The 26,728-nt window shown below is 37.6% G+C and overlaps 2 long non-coding RNA genes across 5 annotated transcripts in view; one reads left to right on the forward strand and one right to left on the reverse strand.

Moving 5' to 3' along the window:
• The window catches only part of LOC109492102, a 1,189,585-nt gene that overhangs the window by 117,038 nt on the left and 1,045,819 nt on the right, over positions 1-26,728 (reverse strand). The gene's annotated exons all lie outside the window — the stretch shown is intronic.
• The window catches only part of LOC109492101, a 52,191-nt gene that overhangs the window by 24,853 nt on the left and 610 nt on the right, over positions 1-26,728 (forward strand). The window contains exon 3 of one of the 2 annotated variants that reach the window (XR_002736013.2): positions 25,862-26,015. This is a non-coding gene — a long non-coding RNA (uncharacterized LOC109492101). The remainder of the gene's footprint in view (positions 1-25,861; positions 26,016-26,728) is intronic. The other variant, XR_002145845.3, reaches the window with a different exon arrangement.

Genomic DNA, 26,728 nt, shown 5'->3' on the forward strand with positions numbered 1-26,728 from the left:
CTATAAATCAACTAATGACAGTGTTGGATTTTGTGGGAGATTTAGCTTCTCAGCAAATATGTCCTTTGCTGTGGTAAAATTTTAATATGACAAAGTACTATTTTTCCTGTTATTTCTCTGGGAAGGTGGGCTGGGGGAAGGGTAAGAGTATGTAAAGCTGTACCACTACTGTGTTCTAGTACGTAGATGTATTGAATCGTAGTGACACAACTGACAAAAAGAGTTATGTCTTTTCATGGGCTTGTGTTCTTTATTGCTTATATTAACTCTTAGAGAAGAAAAAAAAAGTGAATTCAACAGGCTATAAATCTTCCCTGACATACAGTATGATACTGTCTTCTGATAGAAGAGAAGGCTAAGGAAACAGCACTTCTCTACCATGAATGGAACATGTGTTGAGGATAGAAAGGGAAAGTTATAATACCAAGGCTCTGATCTGTCCCCAACCCCAAAATTAGTCTTTCCTGTTATAGTTCCAAAACATGCCAACAATTGAGATGATCATGGCCACAAAGAAATCTAACCAAACTACTATCTCCTTACCTCCAAGAGGTTAATTCTATTTCTAAGTAAGCAAATCACATTAGGAAAAATATGCAATGTCCTATTTATATTGTTAAAAAAACAGAGAGAGAAAACACCAGCTCAAAACTATTAGAAAAATAAACCTAGTTTAATACTGAAGAACACTAATAATTCTCAATATGTTCTTCAATAAATTTCCTTAAAAATACTTACAAAGAGGGGCGCCTGGGTGGCGCAGTCGGTTAAGCGTCCGACTTCAGCCAGGTCACGATCTCGCGGTCCGTGAGTTCGAGCCCCGCGTCAGGCTCTGGGCTGATGGCTCAGAGCCTGGAGCCTGTTTCCGATTCTGTGTCTCCCTCTCTCTCTGCCCCTCCCCCGTTCATGCTCTGTCTCTCTCTGTACCAAAAATAAATAAACGTTGAAAAAAAAAATTTAAAAAAAAAATACTTACAAAGATATAAAAAGGCAAAAGCTAACGACCAGATTACAAATGAAAAATAAGACCATAAAGCAAGGTGTGAGGGGAAATCTCTAATAACAACACAACCACTAAAGATGGATTGAGAAGAATATTTTTATACTACACATGTAATTTTTTTTTCTGAACCAGAATAGCCCACATGGCCACAGGAAGCTAAAAAGTGTTTGGTTCATTGACCTCCTCCCATAATTCTGTTCCTAAATCTGAGGTAAGGGAGCTTCCCTAAAATAATTCTTTCTTTTTTTCTTCTCTCCCTCCCACCATTCCTTCCTTCCTTCTCTCTATATATACACATGTACACACAAATGCATATATGCAAACAAACACACATAAACCCATATATATTTATTGTTCTACTACATGGAAATTAACTCAACAGCCAAATGTATGCCCTTCTGCCATTTGCCCCAGACTACCTTTCCCATTTCCCATAGGCTCCTTTCTCACTAGGTACATTTATTAAAAGACTGGGTATTTGTAAGCTTTGCTATAGTAACAAATAACCACATAATCCCAGTGGTTTATAACAAACAAAGATTTATTTCTCACATATGTTACATGCCAGTTGCAAGTTGATGATGGCTCAGATACAGCTCTTTTTAATTCAGCTGTGTTCCAAAGATTTTCTTTATACTAGGATTATGCTGAAGAAGCAACTACAATATGGAGAATGATATTATTTTGGCAACGGAAAAGAGCAAGAATTGAGTAGGAATGAATTCAGTACTGACTCTCAACTGACATTTTATAATGGGAGGATTACATAGTCTTTTTCTTTCTATGCCCCTGAGATTTGCCTTATTTGCCAATAAGGCACAAGTGACTAGATAGAAGTTTGTACCTAGATATGGGGTATAAACTCCACATAGATAGATACAAAAAAATAATAGTAACACCCAAAATATGTGACAGTGGCTTCAAGATTAGGTATTGAGTAGAGAACTGATAATGAAAATTGGGAAAATGACTTCTGTTGACCTGTATTCCTTTCTCCTTTCAACTAAATGTTATACAATGTGTAAAACTGGCCTCTCAGAGCTATCTTAAAAATAAGAATGTGGGGTGTCTAGGTGGCTCAGTCAGTTGAGCGTCCAACTCTTGATTTTGGCTCAGGTCATGATCTCGTGGTTGGTGATGAGCCCTGCATCAGGCTCCGTGCTGACAGCAGCAAGGAGTCTGTTTGGGATTCCCTCTCTCCTTGTCTCTCTACCCCTTCTGAGTGTGAGCCCATGTGTGCTCACTCTCTCTCTGTCTCTCTCTGTCTCTCAAAAAATAAATAAATAAATAAATAAATAAATAAATAAATAAGTAAATAAATAAGTAAATAAATATTTAAAAATAAAGATAAGTAAATAAATAAATTAGTAATGTATGGTAGCAGAATAAATACTCTGAATACCCAAGAGTTAAGAATAAAATCAGGAATCTGCAAACTATGACGTATAAGCCAAATATGGCTCACCGCCTGTTTTGTAAATACAACTTTATTGGAACACAGCCACACTCATTAGGTAATGGATTGCCTATGAATGCTTTTGCACTATAATAAAGCAGTTTCAACAGAGACTACATAGCAATGAATATTTAATCTGGCCCTTTTCAGGAAAATTTCACTGATTCTTGAGTGAAACAAAATCAAATAACTTATTTATTAACTCCCTGCCTTGTTTGATCATAAAATATATTATTTTATGTTAACACATGTTATTCCAAGAAGCAAATTACTTAAAAGTACTTTTCTCCAGAGTTTTGAGGGGGAAAATGTTGTGATTTAAGAAATTTATATCCAGATAAGTTTTCATTTATATGTAAAGGTGACAATAAGTCATCACTTGGTATTTTATGTCTCTGATTATTTTTTAAAAATTTTAAACGTTTATTTATTTTTGAGAGAGACAGAGAGACAGAATGCAAGTGGGAAAGGGGCAGAGAGAGAGAGAGACAGAGAATCTGAAGCAGGCTCCAGGATCCGAGCTGTCAGCAGAGAGCCCACTGTCAGCACGGACCCTATGTGGAGCTCAAACTCACGAACTGTGAGATCATGATCTGAGCCCAAGTCAGACTCTTAACCAACTAAGCCACCCAGGTGCCCCAGTGTTTCCGATTATTTAAATAGCCCTTAAGGAAAACAACTCGAAGGTGTGTCATAGCTAAGGAACAGTGCAGTATCTTGATTACATATACAGGTTCTAGAGACAGTCTGGCTTTGAGGTGAAGATTACACCATTGGTTTTATGGTACCTTGATGTCCTCATGTTCAAAATGTGGCTGAGAGTGAAGATGCCTTGAGTATTAAACGATGTAATTAATACAAGGTTCTTGGAACTGTGTGGCACAAAGTATATTCTCAGCATATTAGCTATTATTAAGAGGGCAAAGAATATAAAAACGTCTCAATTTTTATGGTTATAAATTACATAAAAATCTTTTAAGAGCATGGAACACAGTAATCAATATGCAGTTTGGTATAAATAATCTAACTATAGTTAGAAGATTGAATGCAAAAACAAACACAAATCAAGAAAGATGTTTGATAGATAACGAACAAATAAGAGTCTCTCATAAGGTGTGTCTATTAGTACAGTTTAAATTTATTAAATTGTGATGAAAAAGTCCATATAACTATATATATATACATATATAGTTATATATGTATATATATATATATTTATTTATCAAGTAAATAAATACTTTCCTTAAAACAATACTGCAGCAAAGGCATGTTGGTAAAGATATAATTATACATTGATATGAGTGTTTAATTTGATAAAAATCTTTCAGGAAAACAATTAAGCAACATAAATTAAAAGCTTGTATTTTCATTTTGCAATCCCTAACCAAATAATTGATTTAAGTAAAGTTCATCTACGGTTGCTAATGCCTCTAGAGGAAAAGTAAACAAAGAGCTTATTACAAGCACTCTCAACAATAGCCAAATTATGGAAAGAGCCTAAATGTCCATCAACTGATGAATGGATAAAGAAATTGTGGTTTATATACACAATGGAGTACTATGTGGCAATGAGAAAGAATGAAATATGGCCCTTTGTAGCAACGTGGACAGAACTGGAGAGTGTTATGCTAAGTGAAATAAGCCATACAGAGAAAGACAGATACCATATGTTTTCACTCTTATGTGGATCCTGAGAAACTTAACAGGAACCCATGGGGGAAGGGAAGGGAAAAAAAATAAAAGAGAGGTTAGAGTGGGAGAGAGCCAAAGCATAAGAGACTCTCAAAAAAAGAGAACAAACTGAGGGCTGACGGGGGGGTAGGAGGGAGGGGAGGGTGGGTGATGGGTATTGAAGAGGGCATCTTTTGGGATGAGCACTGGGTGTTCTATGGAAACCAATTTGACAATAAATTTCACATATTTAAAAAAAACAAAGAGCTTATTACAGAGAATAAAATATGAATCCATGAATGACTTACTGATGGTATAGGGAAACTTGCAACTTTACAGTAGAGTCAAGATGACACTAGGAAATCGATCATCTTACCATCACTAAAAGCAGGGCCTTGTATGGTTTCTGATGTGATGTAATATGAAGGACAAAACAGCATTTAGAGACTAACCTTGCCAAGATTTGGGCGTCCAACCTCCAGTTTACAAGAACAAAAGATACAAAGGTATGTTGAAGGACCCACGAATAAGCAATCAAATGAATCCTAAATGTGGGAAGCTCTACTCAGAAACCAACTTGTTTCCTTAAAACAATTACTGGCACAGAAAGTAAAATGGAAAAGCAGACACTCATAAATTATGAGATGTAAGAAACAATAGAGGATGACAAGTGCAATCGATGAGACTTGATGGATCATGGTTTCAACTGACCAACTGGAAAACAGGCCTCTTTTTTTTTCTTTTTTTACTTGAATATGGATTAAGTACTTGATGACATAAAGCAATCATTGTTAATTTTCAAAAACTAGCTATGAATTTTTAGGTACAATAATGATTCAGCCATTATGTAAAGTGTTCTTTCCTTTTCGATGTTTTAGAAATGCATAATGAAAAACTTGGTGGTGAAATATAATGATCGTTTGGGATTTAAAATGCTTCTGCAAAACTGATTAAAAGATAACAAAAAAAAAAAAGAGACAGAGAGAGAGAAAAGAAATAGATCAAACCTAAGGGGAAAAAATATTTTTAACTGTGGTGTATGGATGAGAGGATGGTTGATGGTTTGTTACGTTATGCTCTTTACCCTTACATCTTTTTGAAAAATTTCAGAATGAAAGTCTGATTTCTTTTTAAATTTCACAATCTGTGGCACATGGGTGACTCAGTCAAACGACCAACTCTTGATTTTGACTCAGGTTATGATCACACAGTTTGTAAGATCAAGCCCCAGGTCAGGCTCTTTGCTGACAGGGAGGTTGGTGGGGGGGCTTGCCCGGGATTCTCTCTCTCTCCCTCTCTCTCCCTCTCTCTCTGCCCCTCCTCGCTCTCTCTCACTCTTGAAAATAAATAAATAAAATTAAAAAAAATTAAACTGCTGTTAAGTTAGTTTAACTTTAAAAGTTAAATAAAATAAAATAAATTTCACATCCTTTAACTAGTTCCCTTCTGGGAAACAACGGTATAGCAATCATTAAAAGTGTGGACAAATAATTTTGTCAAACGATATTGATCAAAGTATTATTTAGTAGGTAAACAAAGAAACAAACAAACAAAACCCACCTGACTGTTGGGTGATAATTTGCAGCTTGAGAATTTAAACATTAATGAAACTTGAATTATTATGCTTATGAAGAATTTATAGTGATGTGAGAAAAATTCTTAAAACATTTAATTAAAATGCTAGATAAACAATTTGTGTGTGTATCTATCTATGTATATATGGATATATATAAAATTAAGTTTACAAAGGTAAATATAGAAAGAATAAGAAATAAGCATACCAAAATGCTAACAATTATTTTATGGGTGATTTTCTTGTTCTATCTAATATGTATACATGCTTACATTCATTTATTTGATAACTAGTAAAGGAGTAAACAATTATCTAAGCAAATGATTTTTAACTGGTTTAGGGAATTATCTTCTGTCTGTAAACCATTTTTTAAATATTTTTTTGAAATTTTTTGGAATTTTTCTTTTTGAAATTAAAAAAAAGTTTATCATAAAAGTTAGAGTAAGCTAAAGAAAAATATAGCTATCTCATAAAGAATTTCATAAAGCTTTCAGATCCCTGGAGATTTCTTAGAATGTTTAAGAATCATTATTATTAAGTGCTTTCTATTTATTAAGAGTGAAATTTATAGAACCAGTCATATCATGATTATGTTGAAAAAAATACAACAGAGCCGATCTACCATAATCAGTAGAAAATGCTCGGTCTATTTTGAAATTAGAGTTCAAGAAGTAAAAAAAAACAAACAAAATGAAACAATAAACAAACGAAACTGAGTATCTTGACTTTATTGACTCGGTTTTACCTCTAATTCTGCCTGCTTCACGTAATGGAGCTGATAGTATGGAAAAGAAAGGTATGGTATATCCTAGTAAGAGATCTCTTGGAAAAAAATCCTACAAACTCCTGCTTTTATTATTTTATTTTTGTATCTCTCTATCTGAACTCTGCAATACACCATTTTGTCACTTAATTATATTCTGTCTCAATTTATTTTTAGAGAAGCAATGTTATGTATGAATGAGAGCATGAATCTTTGAATCAGATCTGGGTTTGAATTCAAGGCCTGAAATATTCTCCCTGTATAAACCTCAGTTGCTCATTTAGAAAGTGATTGTATTATTACTTACTTCAAATTCCTCTTGCTGATTAAAAATTGTAAGGCAGGCAACCACTATGATTGTATCCAGTTCATGTTTGGTCAATAATCATATTTCAATTCTCCCTTCCACGTCTGTTTGTATTTATCTGGTGTTTTGAAGAAATTCTTTTTGAAATGTGATGCCAGTGACTAATTAACTTTATAACCAGTATGTTTTCTTTGAGAATGGCTGGGGTAATATTTATCCAGTTAAGTAATTAGAATATAGTTTATAGGTGTTCAAACTAACTTACTACAAATTCTCCTTTTAGTCTTTACCAAATGTCTTAGGTTTTTCAAATTATTGTTTTAATCAAGTCACTGTGAAAAATGTCTAGCACCTCTGTTCTCCCATCTGGAATCCAGAGACACTCAAAGGTTACAATTTAATGGCATTGTAACAAAAGGTAGCTTTGCCATTTTCATTAGGTCTGTCTTCCTGATGACCCCAGTCTTTCTGGACAGTGTGAAAACATATTAACACACATCAGCCAGATATTTTTCTCTTCTTTGCCTATTTGATTTTCACATCAGAAAAGGCCAATTTTGGACCCGACATAACTTGGGTGGGTTTTCTAATTCAGTAAGCTTTTTTTCATTCCTTTATTCCTATTTTTTTTTCACAAGGAACTGCACTATTACAATTGTTACTATTTTCTCTTTGATTCTAATTGCAGCGTGGGGCCAACATTCAGTATGAGGGAATCCCTGCCTGCAGACATAAGCATAGTAAGCCTCATGACTGAACTAAGAATTGGGTGTACAGGGAAACATATTCCAGACATACTTTTATAGACTCTTCAGCCTCACACTATGCGGCTACCACATTTATATTTTATGCATATAGATATATATTGTTTAATAATTTATAAAGCTGGATACAGTTGCTACAAGGCGATGTGATGTTCTCATTTGATCTACTTTGGTAGAATCACTTTCTGTCAGGAAATTTACTGCAATGATGTGCATAGTAAATATTTAATAGCATTAGAGGCAGCAGAGTCTATTTTTCTTTGAAGAGTGCTTAATTATGTCAATTTCCCATGATGAGATGCTAAAGCCAGTATTATTTGAATTTGGAGTACTGGGTGGAGGTGGAGAAATACTTGTGTGAGGCTCCCCTCCCGTAAGAAGTCAATGTATGTGAGTTTAACAAGGCAATACAGCAGAACCTCAATCTCATTAATTTAGGCCACACTAATTAAATATTTGTGATACTATAGCTGTGCTTGAACTGTCAGTGAGGGTTGGCTAACCTACACAGAAGTATAAACAACAAAGGGGAAATGAGTTGAATCTACTTTTACCATGTCCTCTCTATTCATGTACATAGTAGATGGAATCATATGTTGATATTTGGCATTCAAAAATTTTTTTAATGTTTATTTTTGAGAGGGGGAGGGTCAGAGAGAGGCAAATCTGAAGCAGGCTCCAGGCTCTGAGCTGTCAGCACAGATCCCGACGCAGGGCTCGAACCCACAAACTATGAGATCATGACCTGAGCTGAATTCAGATGCTTAACTGACTGAGCCACCCAGGTGCCCCAATATTTGGCAGTTTTGAGCTTAAAAAAGGGAAATTTCATATGGGTCAATTTAGAAGCTTTAATCCTCTCAGTACAAAAACTCTGATGATAGACAAAACATCATTTCCATTCATTCCAGTTGCTGACAAACCATGCTACATTCTTCTTGCATCATCAGTAAAACGTCCTAAGCCAAGACCTTAACTGATGGAAAAGTTGATAGGATAAGCAACCAAGTTCCATTCGGCTTTCCAAGTAACTGCGTGCATTTGGCCTCAAGAGTGAGTTATAACTTGTAACTCTTAGTAAAGTCAGAACATATGGCCTCACCATGAAGAATAAACTATAACATGGCTCTCTGTGCATGATCACAGCTTTGACTCAAGTATCTCATTGCAGTGTTATTTTTACATCCTCCAAAAAAAAAAATAGACTTTTTAAAGTTTGTATTTTCTTCTGGATAAATAAACAATACTAGATTTTTGGGATAAATTTCCTTTGGAGAAGTTTACAGAAATGTAGTAATGATTAATCTAGAAAACAGGGGTGCCGGGTTGGCTCAGTTGGTTAAGCAGCCGACTTTGGCTCATGGTTCATGAGTTTGAGCCCGTGTCGGGCTCTGCGCTGACAACTCAGAGCCTGGAGGCTGCTTCAGATTCTGTGTCTCCCTCTTTCTCTGCCCCTCCCCTACTCCCACTCTGTCCCGCTCTCTCTCTCAAAAAATAAATAAACATAATTTTTTTAATCTAGAAAACAAAATGCATGATTATAAAAACACTTTACTGTTGAATGCCATTTTATTTTTTATAATAATAATTTGATAAAGTATTTTGACAGAGTTATATGGTTTCATTTGCAGATTATATGGTGTGTACTAGTTAGAAGTTTCTTGAAATAGAAGGGATAGATAATATCAAATTTACCAGTCCATGTCTGAGTTGTTACTTTCTTTACTAGGTGTTGAATTCTTCTAAGACAGAGAAGATATAATACACATCTTGAGATCTTTTAGAACATCTAGTAGACTACCAGTCATAAATCTGTGCTTTACAATACAGATGTGTTTGGCCAAATTGTATCCTTCTCTGTATATCTCAGAGACTGATACCTGGCCCGTCTGTGCATTTTCTACTCTTGATCACAAAGTTGGTGCAATGATAGATCAGTGACCCACACTCAAGCTATGGGGCTCAATTACGGGATTTTTCTACAATGTTGGCAAAAAGAATGGTCTTCTTTATTTCTGAGTATAATACAGTTCACCACCACTCACTTTTCCAAAGAATACTTGCAACCAAGCTCTGCATCCCTCACAAGGAAAGTCTCCCTGAGACGAAAACTAAAAGAAAATCAAAGCCTGATAACATTACTTAAATATCAGAATCTGGCTCTCACTAAAAGTCATTTCTAAAGTCTATAGTCTATATTTATAGCTTAAGATAGTTTGTTTAGTTGTTAATGGCAGCAAATAAAACATCTGAAAAATATCAAGTATTTTCCAAACTTAAGTTTCTTGAGCTTAGGTGTTGTTCAGACAACATGATTGTATCTTACCCCAACTCATAGTTCTGGGTAATTAAGGCTTAGTAGTCATATCAGACATGCATCCATGTATTTGACTTCTACAAATCCAATTATTGGCACACAGACATACATACACCCATAGACACATGCTTATGCACATACACATTTTATAAATAAAATATAAAATTTTCAGGTGATTCTGCCTGCCCAGAATGAACATGAGATGGCAGTTATAATATTCTCTTCCCCCAGATGATTTTAGTATGTGTATTCCTCTCATACTAGAAGTGTTTTATGTTGATGGTTATAAATTTAAATAAGTATTTTTCATATAATAGACTTTACCTCTTGGGAAGTTATAATTTTAACACTACCCCTTGGGTCACTAAAACATTGTTTATCATAGTGAATGAACTGGAGACATACATAAAGGGCCTCTGTTTTGCAAATTACAATACCCTTAGTGTGGAAGACAATGCACCTTTTAAAAATGAGAAATATATTGAAAAAGTTGGCGAACGATACATTACGACTACATGTTAGTTTAAATTCTACTTGTTAGTTTAAATTTGTGTGATCCCATTAAAATATATGTGTACACACATATGTATACACACACACACACACACACAAACACACACATATTTACGCATTCTCAAAATGTTTACCACTACAGACACATACATGCATACACACAGGCCCAGGATGTGCCATACAAATACACTGATACTCATCAGCCCTGGGAGATTAATTGTTTGAAAAAGTTTTTAAAAGCTACTGGAATCTGCTATAGTACTCCCTCAATGTAACATTTAGTTACAAGAGGGGAAGGATGTAACAGACATGACTCTGTGATTCAAAATCCAATGACCATCAATTAATAATGTTCACAAAAAACTGGCTTCTCGTTTGGTATTATGTCATTTTCTCCTGTGTGTAATTCTTTCAGCTTTCATTACATCAAAAGTAATCAAAACCCATGCCATAGCAAACTGTGGGCAGTACAGAGAGGATAGGACACGTAAGTTCAAAGCCTGTCCCTTTTCTCTCCTTGTTTAGATGTATCTCTCAGATTTTTCTTGGCCTTAAATCTTTATCATGATCCCAGTTCAATGCAGACCCTTCATAATGCTATTCTATCCCTGGGCCTGGCTGTAATCTTACAATTATATTTGGCTCTGTTTGGATTGCTGCAGCCATCCCAATGGCTAGGCCATCTTGTTCATTCTTTCAAATGTGTATACCCCAAGATTCCCACCTTTAAGATTTTAAAACAGCATATAGGCCTATACAACAAATAATTTGCTTCAGAAAAAAAAAAAAAAAACTAACTTCTGGCACGAAGAAATGATACTATGGAACTATTTATTCTATCCATGCAAAAGGTTTTAAGTACTTCCAAGAAATCTAAAATTGGCCTCCTCCTATAAAAGATAAACAACTCTACTAGCATCTATGTTTAAAAGCACTCATAAATCTGGTCACCATCTGGTCCCTCTTCAGTAAAATACCTAATTATTCAGCTGCTACCTGAACATTTCTACTTAGAAAGATGTCCCCCACACATCTCCAACTCAAATGCTAAACTGAACTCCTGCTTCTTCTTATTTTAAATCAGCTCCAATCCTTTCTTGTATTAAGTATCTCCATTAATGATGTATCATTTATTCTAGCACCCAACTTTGAAACTGGGAGGCAGAGTCTCTCCAGACTTCTTCTTCCCTCATGCCTCATATTATGTTAATTCCTACTCATTCATTCTCCCCGACGCATTTCATGTCAATCTTCTACTTCAGCTCAGAAATGCATCATCTTTCAGCTACATCTTTGTCCATTTTTCAGTTCCCTGCATTTACTCTCCTCATGGTCACCAAGTAGTCTTCCTAAAATATAAGCCAGTCTATATTCTTGCCATCTTAAAATCATCCAGTGGCTTGACAATTCCAAGTAGCCTGGAATTTTTATATTGTGCATACTGTAAGTCAAAGACAAAAAGAGCAAACACTCTCAGACTATGTCTATTTACTTATAAATTATATATTTCTGTATCACATAAAATGTGCACATCAGAAATCACACACATAAAATAAATACAAGATACAAATAAATGTAAATAGATATTCCTTATTCTGCTTTAGTTGTTATCTCAGTGAATTGTCTTCAGCACCTCTGTGGCTGGCTCACTCCACTTTGGACTCTTCCACTGTTTTAGTAGATAATATACAAACTCCCATGAGGCATTCATTCCTTTGTGTCATTTTATATCTCATTTTTCCTTCTACCATGAACATTATTGTGGTGACATGTGACTTACAGTTTGTGTGTGATAGGGTATGTGTAGAGTAAGGGTTGGATTTAAGATTAGAGATAGGATGAATCCTTTGAGGTCAAGATATAGTACTTTTTTTCTTTCTTTTGGCAATCTGAGTACCCAGCACATTGCTTACAGTGTGTTTGTTAAATAAGTTAATGAATTAACATAATTAAATACATAAATTAATATACAAACTAATTTAGGTTGAGCTCTTTAAATGTAAAATGCAGCTTATTAAATTCACTCTCATCTGAAATGTATTTTTGTACTTTAAGTACAATGTACTCTATAAAAATTGATAGTTTTAGAAATTGGGAAGGGGAAATTTCTGCTTAAAGAGATTCATAATTACCTAATATTCTAGACACATTTACTACAAAAAAGTCCTAATTATAAAAAATATATTTTTTGGGCCCTGTTTAATCACAAACCAAAGTATTTTAGGGGCACCTGTGTGGCTCAGTCAGTTGAGTGTCTGACACTTGGTTTTGACTCAGGTCGTGATTCCAAGGTTGTAGGATTGAACCCCACATTGGTCTCTACGCTGCACATAGAACCTACTTAAAATTCTCCACCCTTAAACAAAATTAAAAATAATTACAAAAATATTTTGGATGCAGGCACTCATACAAATGTACATATGAATTTCTTTATAACTTTTTCCACTGTTTGGATTCCCGTTGTCCCCAAAGTGTTATGATTTTACTTGTGTACACTCTTAAGTTTCTGCAAAATAGATGCTGACAGAAATTATATTTTGAGAAAAATTATTACTATGTTTTCAACTGTTGAAATCTCCTGAGTTAGACTAAAGGAATTGAAAGCATGTTTTCATGGTTCACTCCAGTCTCATTTTCTACATCTTGATGCCTACTGTTTAACTATCTTTGTAGAAGATAAATAAGGGCCTTCAACCCTTTTTTAGCACTGACTCCCTTGGAAGGGAGGCTATGCAGTTTGCAAATCAACATTCACTGCACAATTTCAGAAAATGGCCCCCCGAGGCCACTTACAAATAGGTCTCAAGGTAGAGGTAAGATTTTCACATCATGCATTTATCATCATGCATTTTTGAAAACTGGCTTTAGCAAACATAAAGTGTCTATTAAGCACCAAAAGGTGGTTAAACTTGGAAACAGAAAATCCACTAACATAAAGCATAGTTAAATGCTTTAATTTTTGTGAAAGCAAGCAAAAAATGAGCCCAGATAGGAACTAGTAGTAACAAGTTTTCCTCTTCCTCAAAGCAGATGCCACTGCCACTGACCAGGTTTCCACAATGGAAATTCATTATCCTTAGGGTTAAGCTCAGAACTCAAGGAGACTCTGCCATTTAAAACTTCCTCACCAGTTCCCACGAGCTAAATTTGTGAGTGCACCATGCAGACTCCCTTGTGAGTGTTAGTTAAGCCTCTAAGACTTCCTGCAACTTGGAAATCACTAATAATAACGGCAATTAACAGGAGCATAGAGATTTTCCCTTCCCAAGTGCTTTACAAATATTCTCTAATCCTCCTAGCCAAAAGCAAACTTTACTCCCCTAAAGTTTACAGTAGGGTTTGGCATTTGTTTGAAGATCACTTTTCTCATTGGCCCTCAAGTGGACTTAATAGTCACTATATGAAAGAGACAAAAAAGGCAAGAACAAGGCAAATTATATCCAATGAAATGAGAGTGTATTATTGAGAAGACAGTAAATGAAAGGCATTGATCTAGACATAGCTGATCGATACAAAGATGAATATGATCAGGACCAAGAAGGAAGGTTTTGTTAAATTACAACTTGTGTACTTACGATCAGATAATGGAAGTAAAGGATATTATGAGAATTTATAGGTTGGAGACATTCAGGTATGGAAAGGCAAAATGGAGAAGCTGGTACTTGAAAAAGATTCGGAAGGGTGGGTAAACAGAATTGGAAGAACAGAAGGCAGACTGGAGCCCAGCAGGGAAGAGGATTCAGGAAAGCAGGTCCTCGAAAGTAGTACACAGAGCTGTTTGGCTGCGGGTGTAAAAGTGCTTGGGGTGTGAAGGGGAGGTGACACTGGCAAAGTAGTGTCTTACTAAATTACAGTAGGTTTTCTATTCTAGCCAGAGGAGGTAGGACACAATTCAGTAGGTGGTGAGAGTCCTTGAAAGTGTTTTAGCAGAGGCGTGACATGATCAGATTTCTGCATTGCTAACAGCATTCTGCTAAAAGCAGAATTTTACAGCTGTGTTGAGAAATGTTGAGGCTTCATGTTAATGTAAAATGTATCCTTCCCAAGGGTTATCAAAAAAATCCTGACTGAAGTGTAATACAAATGTATCCCATTCTGCCCCAGAGCCATGATGAAGGCCCATTAAGGGGTTTCATTCAAGACCCTCTGTCTATAATGAGGGAGATGGTGTGGCTTACTCTATCTGGAAGCTTTTTCAATGACTGATGTTGCTGAGGCATCTAATTTAAACTTAGTTGGATTTATCTGGCCTAAGGGAGTTACTGAAATATTTTAACTGACAAGGTGGGGATTAACTATTAAAGAGTGATAGAAAAATCAGTCAGGTGTCTTGCCTGAGAGGCAGCCAGGGCTGCAAGCTGGTGAGGGGAGAAGCATCAGTGATGGCTCTCAGAATACATTCCCTAGAACTTCTATTCCTTCCTTTGGCCTAAACAGGAAGGTCATAGATCTGATAGAGTCACTACGGCAGGCGATGCTCTGTGCTTTAACAAGCCTGATCTCAAGACCTCTTCCCAAAGCCCACTTCTTAGGATGCAGGCACCAGATTATTGGACTAAAACTGCCAAGCCTCAGCAAGGCCTGCTCCACCTTGAGATCAGTGAATATCTCAGATTCTGCTGGGAAATTTCTGAAGGACCCCATTTATTCATTAGCCTCCTGTGGTTAACATGCTTGGCTGATTCAAATCTCCTCTTTAACTAACTCCTCACTTCTGCTATTTATTCTAATCTTCTTAGCTTTTCTGTCCAAGAGCTCCATAACTATTCTAATTGTGATATTTTTCTAATTAGTCTTCTGTTTTCAATAAGGAAACCCTACTTCGCAGATCCTGTCCTGCCCATACGAGAGAGACTTTTATTCAGTACGTCAGGGGTTGGTCCAGGAATACATACTTTTGGCCAATACTTTACTTGACCCTGTTGCAGCCATTCACTGGTTCATTCCAGAACCACTGCCCTGGACCATAAATTACATAGGGATCTATTTGTGTTTACCAATATGTTCTAGTGCCTAACAAAGAACTTACAAAGAAGGGTCTCAATATGTATTTACTGATGGAATGAATGAATGAATGAATGAATGAAATGAAATGAATATTGGAATGAACACATAGGCTGCAGAGCTCTCTCTCTCTTCCCCACCCCAATCTTATAAATTAAAGATCCTGGCCTGAGACTAATTGAAATTTTAGACATGTCTGTGTGTATTTGGTAAAATGCATGGATTGACATCGAGGATTTGGTTTTCTTAGGACACTTTTGTCAGTGTGACAAGAAAATGACTATCAATTCTTGCCAAAAAAGGAGAAACAACGAAGGGCAGAGCATGATGGTGCCCAGGCCTGTGGTCGGAAGGGAGCTGTTGAGGTGCTTTTTGCCTGATGGACACAAGCAAAAAGTGAGGGGGAGGAAAAAACAAAATTGTCTTCCTGCACAAGTTAGTAGGACTTCACCAGAGAAAGAAGGGAAATAGGGCTGTTTCAACTCCATACAATAAGGGTTGGAAACACTGGAAATTAGGGGCGCCTGGGTGGCGCAGTCGGTTAAGCGTCCGACTTCAGCCAGGTCACGATCTCGCGGTCTGTGAGTTCGAGCCCCGCGTCAGGCTCTGGGCTGATGGCCCGGAGCCTGTTTCCGATTCTGTGTCTCCCTCTCTCTCTGCCCCTCCCCCGTTCATGCTCTGTCTCTCTCTGTCCCAAAAATAAATAAATGTTGAAAAAAAAAATTTTTTTTTAATAAAAAAAAAGAAACACTGGAAGTTACTAACCTTGAAATTTGCATTAACAAGGCAAAAAATGACAGAAATAGCAGTGGCAGCAATCACATATTAAATGGCCAAGAAAAGTTATGAAATGATAGCAGAGAAGGATAAAATCATGTCACATAATCCCAGAGAATCCTTAAGCCATCAATTCACTGGGGATTTTGTGATGGACCTGAGTTAATCAAGTGGGGGCCACAACAGTGTACAATGATTTACGTGTGTGAGTACAGAACATTATTAGCACTCATAGCTGATGTGGCTTGGGGATATCTGGATTTTATGTAAGTCATTGGGGGCACAGCAATCTCCCCCCATCTTTATTGATCTCTAGCGATTATCGTTTCAATCTCCACTCAGTTTAGTCTGGGTAGTGGATGTGCAAAAATCCCTAAGTAGTTTCTATAAACTTACTAAAATCCTCAAATATTCCCAAAGTCCTCAAAATTTAGGGAGAAGCTGCAGCTGTATGTTAGGCTCCCCAAAATAATCTTTGGGAATGACTAACGTATCCCAAAGTGAATCTGTTAAAGTTTGTTCTTATGGCGTAAACAGTTCCGTGTAAACCATAATGTTTAGCTAACCTCTTAGGTAGAAATCTAAATCATCAAAGTGTAAAGTTTTGAAGCACAAGTCCAGAGGGAGTTGTATTGATCAGTATCCTGTTGTAGTCTGTACAGTTACTTAACCGTAACAAGTTTGATTTGACTGCCTCTTCTTTACCACACACCCAACACCTAAAGCTGGAACGATGTGGTCAACAGCAGTTGATTAGTCATACATACCCTCGTGGTTTCAGATATCAAGGCCACATATAATACTGAATCTTTATTTCTGGCCTTACACCATATAGTCCATACCAACTGAATGTCCACCATGTACCCAAGGCTAGTATAGGTATTTCATCTCTGCATTTTATCTCTACAACACCCCTACACATGTAGGAAAATACCAGGGATTTCCTCTTTTTAAAAAAATAGATGTGGAGAGTAAGCAAATACCAGGGATTTCCACATGTGGAAATGGGGATTAAGTTCCCATAGTAAGAGGTAGGGCTAGAACTTAAAGCTCTTCCAATACCATGTGTGTTGCCTTCCATTAATGTCAGTAGGTGGCACCAAGTTGGTTTGGACTTTTAAATACAAATTCAGTTGTAGCATCTTTGAATTTTAGAGCTGTAATGGGTCTCAGAGATCTCAGTGCACCACAGGAAAATTAATGACATGGTTCTTTTGAAGTAGAAAAATAGGACAAAATATAGCATAAAGCAATCGTGGGTCACAATTGAACTAATGCTAATTACACACAGCATTCTTTTAAGGATCAGGGAGCTTATTGTTATTTAAATTGAGTAGTGGTGTTATTGCCAACATGAAAATGATATCTGCTATTAGAAAGATGTCCTACAATTAAAATGCTCTTCCCTGACGTACTGTGTTATAGAAGTCAAGCATTGCTGACTTCACCAATCTGTGGATATCAATGCCTTCACGTTAATGTAAAGAGCCTGTGTTGAACTACTCTTATCCTGCTTCCTTAGTCATCTGTAAAAACAGTCCTCCCAACTATTCACGCTTTTACTCAGGGGATGTCTGAAATATTTCTCATGGACAAATCAGAATTGTCCAGATAGTTCACTGAGCACTCTTTCCCACTATTTATTCTTGAGTTTCACCATATCCACCTGCCACGTTTCTCAGATATGCCTCGGTCCTATCTCTCTAGGACCACCTCACTTCTGTCCCATCACAGAGTACAACAGCGCAAGGGTGACTGTTAGTCCATGATGTCCCCTGGCCACCACGTGGTGGTGTGTGGTCATAGAGGAAGAAACCTCTTTTGGTTTTTGTTTTTGTTTTTTTCAGATTTTACTCTTGTAGAATGACTTGAGTGGTGCTAATTCTTTAACTTTGCCATAAAGCAGAGCTTATAACTATTACATTTATTTTGTTTCTTCTTGAGAGGGCATATACTCTTTTTCTTTTTCATTTTATAGTCAAAAGTAAAAAAGAAAGGATCTTTCTAAATTCAGGTTTCTGCCATTCTTTTTATAGGATCTCTTAACTCTACTTTTTGTTTAGTGTTTATTTATGAGAGAGTGCAAGCAGGGAAGGGGCAGAGAGAGGGGACAGGGGATCCAAAGCAGGCTCTGTGCTGACAGGCTACAGAAGTCAGCCCAATGTGGGGCTTGAACTCACAAACTGTGAGATCATGACCTGAACTGAAGTTGGATGCTCATCCGAATAAGCCACCCAGCTGCCCCACTCTGCTATCTTTTTGTAACTGAGGTATAATTATACAGAGAGTAAAATCCCCCTTTTGGTGCATAGTTCTGTGAGTTCTGAAAAGTACATACAGTTATGAACACATGATCACAATCAAGATATAGAACAATCCCATCATCTCCAAACATTTCTTTGTGCCCATTCACTCCACCTTCTGTCTCTGCCAGCTATTCATCTGTGTGTCTCCTTTTATTTGGGTTTCTTGAGAATGTCCTATAAATAAGCAACCTGGCCCATTCATTTTTATTTATGACTAGGATGGACCAGGACTCCATTTTCCCGGGATTATTTCAGTTTATGCATAATTATCAATAGCACCCCATTTCATTCTCAAAAGTGTCCTAGTCTGGATAATAAATTAAAAGATTCTGCTACTTATAGTAACAACACACACACAAACACACACATATACACACACACCCGTTTCCAGAGAGGACTGGTTTAAGGCTGCATGTGGAAAAAAAAAAAATCTCCATGTTCTGCCCAACTGTCTCCTCAATCTCTCTACTCACCCAGGAAAACAAAGGAAACACAAACACAATTTACCAAGTTTAGATCTTTAAATTTTGAATAGAGTTATTTTTCCCAAATGGACATTCATGTGCATGACCCCTGGCCTTGGAATATTCAAAATTTTACATGGAATAAAAATAAGATGAACTGTGATTTACATAGAAGTCCCATTGGTTTGGCTGCATTTTTTTTTCTTACTGTAAAAAAACACATAAATGCATCCCAACTTGTAAGTTAAAAACCGCTTTAGGGACACCTGGATGGCTCAGTCGGTTAAGTGGCCCACTTCAGCTCAGGTCATGATCTCACGGTTTCTAAGTTCCAGCCCTGCATCTGGCTCTGTGCTGACAGCTTAGAGCCTGGAGTCTTCTTCAGATTCTGTGTCTCCCTCTCTCTCTGGCCCTCCCCTGCTCATGCTCTGTCTGTCTCTCTCTCTCTCTCTCTCAAAAATAAATAAAAAGATTAAAATAAAAAAAATAAAAATAAAAATTGCTTTACTATGCTAATGGTCCTAGTGTTTATTTAATTAATTATTAATATATAAAGAAACATGTCACCGGAAGTGTCTCTATCCAGACAGGTCAAGTATTTTTGGACTGTGACAGAGACGATCCAAGAATCAAAATGGGCATGGGGGGGACTGGCCCTTCTCATACCTGCGATGCATTCTAATCTGAAACATTTGTGTGCCATTGCTGGAAAGAAGGCAAACTTTTTTTTTTTAACATTTTCTTTAATGTTTATCTTTGAGAGAGAGAGAGAGAGAGAGAGAGAGAGAGAGAGAGAATGAGCAGGGGAGGGGCAGAGAGAGAGGGAGACACAGAATCTGAAACAGACTCCATGCTGTCAGCATAGAGCCCAACGTGGGGCTCAAACCCACGGACTGTGAGATCATGACTAGAGCCGAAGTCAGGCGCTCAACCAACTGAGCCACCCAAGTACCCCAAGAAGGCAAACTTTTCATGAAAGCCAACCTGCATTTGAATTTTAAATCTGTGAGGTCCTTTCTCAGCTTATGTTTCCTTATCTGTCAAATAGGGATAATAACTAAAAGAATTGTTAGAATTAAATGAGATAACACATTAATAGCAGTGTCCAGCACATACTAGGAGTTGAGGGGAAAAAAAGAGTAGCTATTATTAAATGAAACCAGAGTGTTTATTAGTAACTTCCTAGAGTTTATTAGTGCTTAGGGTAATACAGGCAGAAATGGTCCATTGAATAAGACTTGGTGAAACACAGCAATTAAATTTTTATTTTTGTCTAATAGAAGTGAACTATTTTAAGTTTCTCCTTCCTTTGAGAAACATACAAAGCGGAGCATAAAATCACCCTGGTCATGCATGGTGTCAGAGGCTGCCACAGCTCACCACAAGGAGCATCCTTAATACTGTCCAGGCTGGGGACAAGAACATAGTGGAGGCCCACATACCACACATCTCAGTGTTTAAACGTTATAAACCAAGCTGACAACCTGCCAAGTAAAATATATTCTAGCTTCCTGCATTATCAAGTACATTCATAAAAACATGGAAAGGTAGGTTTGAATTTAGACTTTTGGAATTCCTCAGAGTTTCATGCTAGAAACACATGGAAAGACCTAGGCCCAGGCCCTCATCCCTCTACCATGGCCTCCCCCTTTCCAGCCGGCCCAAGCTTCATCCTGCACTACAAGAGGCACCATGCACACCCATTTCTGCTCATGCAAGTTTTGTCCAAATGCCTCACAAATGGCCAGTACTTGGCTATGCCTGACACCTAAGGATGTGTAGATGGGACCTTTGGAAGGTGAACCCAGAGAAGAGCAACCAAGCTGCACCTGGAAATAATTACAAGGATTTGTTTCCTGAGAACTCCGACTTCCCAGGCACCCATGGATCTTGGCCCTTTAGTCTCATATCCCAGAGGGGGTGGTGCAACTGGAGGAAATCCTGAGACTATCTGTCTAAAAGGCCTGGCCCAGGAGCACTTGGGTGGCTCAGTTGGTTAAGCCTCTGACTCTTGGTTTTGGCTCAGGTCATATCTCACAATTCTTGAGTTCAAGACCCATGTTGGGCTCTGTGCTGACAGAGCGGAGCCTCCTTGGGATTCTCTTTCCCTCTCTCTCCACCCCTCCACGCCCCCCCCTCCCCCGCCCCTTGCTCATTCTCTCTGCCTCAAAAATAAATAAACAAACATTTAAAAAATAAGAAGAATAAAAGGCCTGGCCCAGAGCAGGAGACTCCCTTGCTCAGGGACTAAATGCAGAACTCATCTTTTTTCTTCCTGTGTGATTCCATATCAAAGACCCCTTAGGACTTAGGTCCAGCTATTTAAGGAATGCGGCAAGGGGTAAAGCATGCCATTTCTAGATCTGGTCCTTAAAGATTTTCATGAAATCCTCGCATTGTCTGTCTTCATTCATCAGCTGATCAGATGCAGAGGACCAGCAGAACATTCTGGCAGTCTAAGGAATGGCCTACTCATGAGAAGGAGCCTGAGTCTCTAAGTATCAGCATAAAGAAAACGCCTCCCCATCTTTAATAAAGAGTTTTTGTGTTGAGCCATTGTGACTGTGTGTGCGTATGTGTCTGCATTAGTAGCCAGCATACTCTGCCCAACATACCCACTATCCTTGAGATATTTTCTGGATGTATTTCTTATGTAAATGCTCCGATACACTTCTAATTCTATATCCCTTCAATAAACACACAAAAGGACTTTCAGCATGTGAATAGATACATGAATGAATAAACAGGGGAACACAAAGTGAATTAATTAACAATTAAGTATCCAGATGCTTCCCCTAATAGGCTAATGCCAAATTCAAACATATATTGCTCAAACTAAAAAATTGAGCCATTTAGCCTTTACCTCAAACATTTCTTCCTATGTCTTTCCTATTTTCAGATTCATAGTTGACCATCATGCTACAAACAGTAATACAAATACAACCGCTACTTTTCAGGTAACTGTCCTGGTTACTTGTTTGAATATGTCCCCTTCTCTTTATCCACATGATTGAGAAGGGACCAGCCATGATTTTCCAGCATGACTGACTCTGATATAATTCCTGGACAACAGGGAGACAATAGACACTCTAGATTGGATCAAGCAAAAGTCTTCCCTGAAAATTTAAAACTGAAGGAATAGGAGAGTCTCAGTCTGGCTGAGTGGTGAAATCATAAACCTAGCCATGTTTGATGGCAGTTATACCCCACCAGGTGCACTGGGAAACCTGGTAAGAAAGAGAAATGAAAACAACAACAGATGTACAAAGAGAAGCAGAGATCAAAGATCCAGAAGAGGATTTCCTCGGGTCCCTGTCATGTTACAGTCCTTGGCTTCTATCTCTTTCTGATGTCCATTGTTATCCCTGTCCTGTAGGTCCATGAAAACAATTTATTATTTTTATAGAAAAGAGCTCTTTTGAATAATACATACAGTTTGTGTTACCAGCAATCATTATAGACCTAAAAACAGGCAAAATTATGAGGCATCTGAAGGGACAATACCCCAAATTCCTGACTCCTTTATTTTCTATAGCCATCTTGACCACCAACTTTCATGTCACCTTGAAATTATTCAAAGCACTAAGCTCCTTTTGTCAAACACAAAAAAGGCAAGCTCTCCATCTTTGAAGTGATACTGCCTTTACCATTAGAAAAAAAAAATTGCATCTATTATAGACTTTTTTTTTCCAACATAGCAACACAATAAAAGAGTAAGTGTCTTTGTAGTGAAAAATAATATAGAAAGATAATTAAATCTCAGGGGCATTTTTTTTGGTCTAATGCAGTTTTGCTCAGAAGGAAAAAATAAGCATCAAGGCAGCCCCCAAAGACACACCAACGCGCCATTGTCACTGACATGAAGTTGAGGAATGAAAATTCTGTGCTTGATTTGTTCTTTCTTTTCAAGAAAAAGAGGCTTAATATTCATTGGGGAGGGAGAGTAGGAAAAAAAAAAACACCTCACTGTTATTTTCAAGGGGTTGAAATGCTTGTTCTCACCATCAAAGGTGTTCATTTTTGCAGAGATGGTTGCTAAGAAGCTGGCCAACTTGACTTAATATTTTTGAATGTTTATAAAATTGAAGAGTGGCACCATTGGCAAAGGCCCTTATTGGAAGGATGGAGCCAATTAGTCGGGGCTGTGAGAGTGACTGCACACAGCTGATTTCACTGAAGGGGCAAATGCATGATGATGTATGCTGCTGGAGCCTTCAAAACAGCTGGTATTTGGGTCTCAGATAAAGGAATGACATACTCTTCCTATTTTAGGGCATTCTGAGTGTTCAAGTTTGGGCTTCTGAAAATACATAAATAAAGGGAGCATTCTCAGGCGATTCTAGTATGTTCCCTACTTTTTCTTGGATAAAATAAAAGACAGAATCAGCTCTCCTTGAGGCTAGAGATTGAGTGGCCTGGCACTGTGTCCCCATTTCATTCACCACAACTGTGAAGTTCAACCTAAATTGTCTTTTTAATTTTCTTCCTCTCAGATATTCCTATGCATCATTTTCTAAAGACAATGTTCATCATCTACACGTATAGGGATAATAATTTTTAAAAAGCAGAGCAAAATTGTCTAAGGCAAACGATCCAATGAATAAGGAAAACGAAACAGAAACTCTCCACGATATGCAAAGAGAAGTTCACTGATTCCCCCTCATTGTCTTTTTTGATTCTCTCTCTTACTACTTTTCATCCATATCCCCTAATCTTCATTAGAAAAAAAAATGTGTGATCATGGAATGTATGATTAGTGAGTATTACTACTTGGGTTCTCTGCAAAACAGATTCTGAAGAGCCATATATATATATATAATTTTTTTTTTCTGAGAGTGAAAACAGGGGAGGGGCAGAGACAGGGGACAGAGGATCTGAAGTGGGCTCTGTGAGCATAGGGCTTGAACTCAAACTATGAGATCATAACCTGAGCCAAAGTCAGATGCTCAACTAATTGAGCCACCCACGTGCCCCCATGGACTCTGAGAGGTTTAAAATGTAGGAAGTTCTTTCAGGAGTGGGCTTGGGAAAATCTGCAGAAGGGGAGGAAGCAGAATTTGACAGAAGAACTTGGGCTGCCATGCAGCCTCAGTGGCAGCTGTAGGTCACTCTATGGGGAGCTCTGAAGCATGAATGACGCTTCAGAGTTGTTCTCAGTGGAGCGATGGTGTCAGGCTTTTATACTCCCATGTAAAGCAGTCATGGATATTGGCATCCCAGGAAGGGGCACAGAGAATCAGGCAGGGTGGGGTCTCTTCAGTAGAGGCAATCTCTGAAATGGGCCAGTAGTCAAAGTTCTCTTCCCACTGCATTCTTAGCAGCTGGGAGAAAAAGATCATCATTCCTGACGCGAAGTCCAGGCAGGACAGCACAACATCCTTTATATTAATCGGAATAATCATTTTTCATTACCTAGCAATGGACTGCATGAGCAGTATAGGTAGCTATTAGTCTATTATTTACTTGTAACATAGTCTATGTCCAACACTGCAAGAGATACAGTGGAGCGAAAACCTAACTGGTACAGGATATTTTGTTTGAGACTTAAATTTACTCATGTGGCACTACCAAAGTACAAGGCATGAAGCTACAAAGTGATGGCTGAAGGGAAAGAAACTTGGAACCACAGGCTCAAAGAGAAGATGATGACGAATATTAATGAAATCAACAGGAATGAGAGCTTGGCTATGGTTGCATCTTTGAAAGAAGAATTATGTTCAAACATGCAGGTGGGAATAGGGCTGTTGGTGCCAAAAGAGAGAAGACTGTGCACACCATGGATGAAGGAGGCGGAGGATATACCAATCAACAGGGAGAGAGCAAGGATGTTTTGCACTAGAAGGAGGCAGGTTTGAAAAGATAAAAAGGTATCACATGACAGATTGCCTTGAGTGCCAGGTTGAAGAGACTGGACATCATTCAAGAAAAAAAAAAAAAGCAGAACTATTATCTCATTATGGATGTCAGACTTTTAAAAATTAAACTCGCAGAGGGATATGAAATAAATACGCGCAGAAGATGAGAATGCAAATCACCTATATTGTAATTGATAGAGACAAATAATAAACATAAATGGAAAAACAACAAAAAACCTAATTATATGAATATAATAATTTCATAAAACTGTATGTTTTAGAAAGAAAATGTACAGGGTAATTTTATGGGTACTTCCTGGGTCAGAGGTGGTAGATAGGGTTATTTGGAGCCTGAACAAATAGTGGTATTGTAAATGATAGGAAATATGTCTAGTGTCTTATTTATTTATTTATTAAACCTTTATTTTTGAGAGAGAGAGAGACAGAATGTGAGCAGGGGGTGGGGAGAGAGAGAAAGAGACACAGAATCTGAAGCAGGCTCTGAGATGTCAGCACAGAGCCCCACGTGGGGCTGGAACTCACAAACTGGAAGATCATGACCTGAGCCAAAGTCAGAAGCTTAACCAACTGAGACACCTAGGAGCCCTATTTAATTTTTTTTTAATAGACTATGATTTTTTTTAAGTTTATTTATTTATTTTGAGAGAGAGAGAGTGAAAGAGCAGGAGCAGGGGAGGGCCAGAGAGAGAGGGAGAGAGAATCCCAAGTGGGATCTACCCTGTCAGGGCAGAGCCCTATGTGGGGGTTGACTCAGGAACCAAGAGATCATGACCTAAGCCGAAACCAAGAGTTGGATGCTTGACCAACTCAGTCACCCAGGTGCCCCTAGTGTTTTATTTTTTTAATGTGCTATTACTTACTAGCTGTGTGCTCTTGGCTAATCTGTGACTCAGTTTTCTCATCAATCTTATATAAGTCTACTGCTGTGATAAATGAGTAAATGTACAAAAGTTTCCTCAACTGGTGAACAGAGTAAGAATGCAATAAATGTTAATTCATTATTAACTATTATTCATATTGCTGAGAATGAGGGTTTCACATTTTCTCATCTTCTCTTTCCTACGCAGAAGCAGCATAAAATCAAATTTACCCAGAATGTTTCCTGCAGGTAAATTTTCCCTCTTGAAATGATTCTCCATAACCTGGATGCAAGTGGACCACCCCTCACTCAATAACTACTTATTAAATGGCCACTATCTGCTAGGCATTGGCTTCCTTAAGGTGAATTTATTTCAGAAATTACTAAATGAAATTTCTTGAGTTTGTTTTGTTTCTCTGTAAACCCACACACTGGTTTATCAGCCTGCAGGAGGAGGAGGAGAAAGATAGCCTCGGGGGCTCTGTCAGTTGGGCCCAGCCCAGACATCAAAGAATATTATGAATGTGTAAAATTGCCTTTGGCAAATACTATTTACAGACCCTCCGGCACAGTTATGCTGAAATGATAAGAAATGTCACCACAGCCTGCTGCACTGAATAATAAACATTTCCTGCCTTCAATATCAACTATCCACTTATCCAGAACCTGGAATGGCTTGCAATCACAATAAAGGAAGAAGGCAATGGTTTCTATTTTCTTCTCATTAATATGCTGCAGTTCTCCCAATTAATTAAATCAGTAGTATAGCCAGGAGTAGAACCTAGTGAGATTATCTATATTATGCACGTGAAATATAGTTTATCCATTTTAATTAAATAAGTTCTAAATATAACCACTTTTACTTCTTCTATACCCTAAAACTAATTAAAAATGCAATTAGTTAACATTTCTCAGTGACATCATTAAAACATTGTTCATACAAAAATGCAAATATCCCTATAGTATGCTGCATGTTTACTTGTATCCCTCTGAGATGCTGGTGACCAGGGGATTACAACTTTGCATGAATAAGAACCTTGGGCAAGATTTTTTTTTTCCTCTGAAATTTCTCTCC

Source organism: Felis catus, chromosome D1, assembly GCF_018350175.1.
Source record: "Felis catus isolate Fca126 chromosome D1, F.catus_Fca126_mat1.0, whole genome shotgun sequence".
Classification (NCBI taxonomy): domain Eukaryota; kingdom Metazoa; phylum Chordata; class Mammalia; order Carnivora; family Felidae; genus Felis; species Felis catus.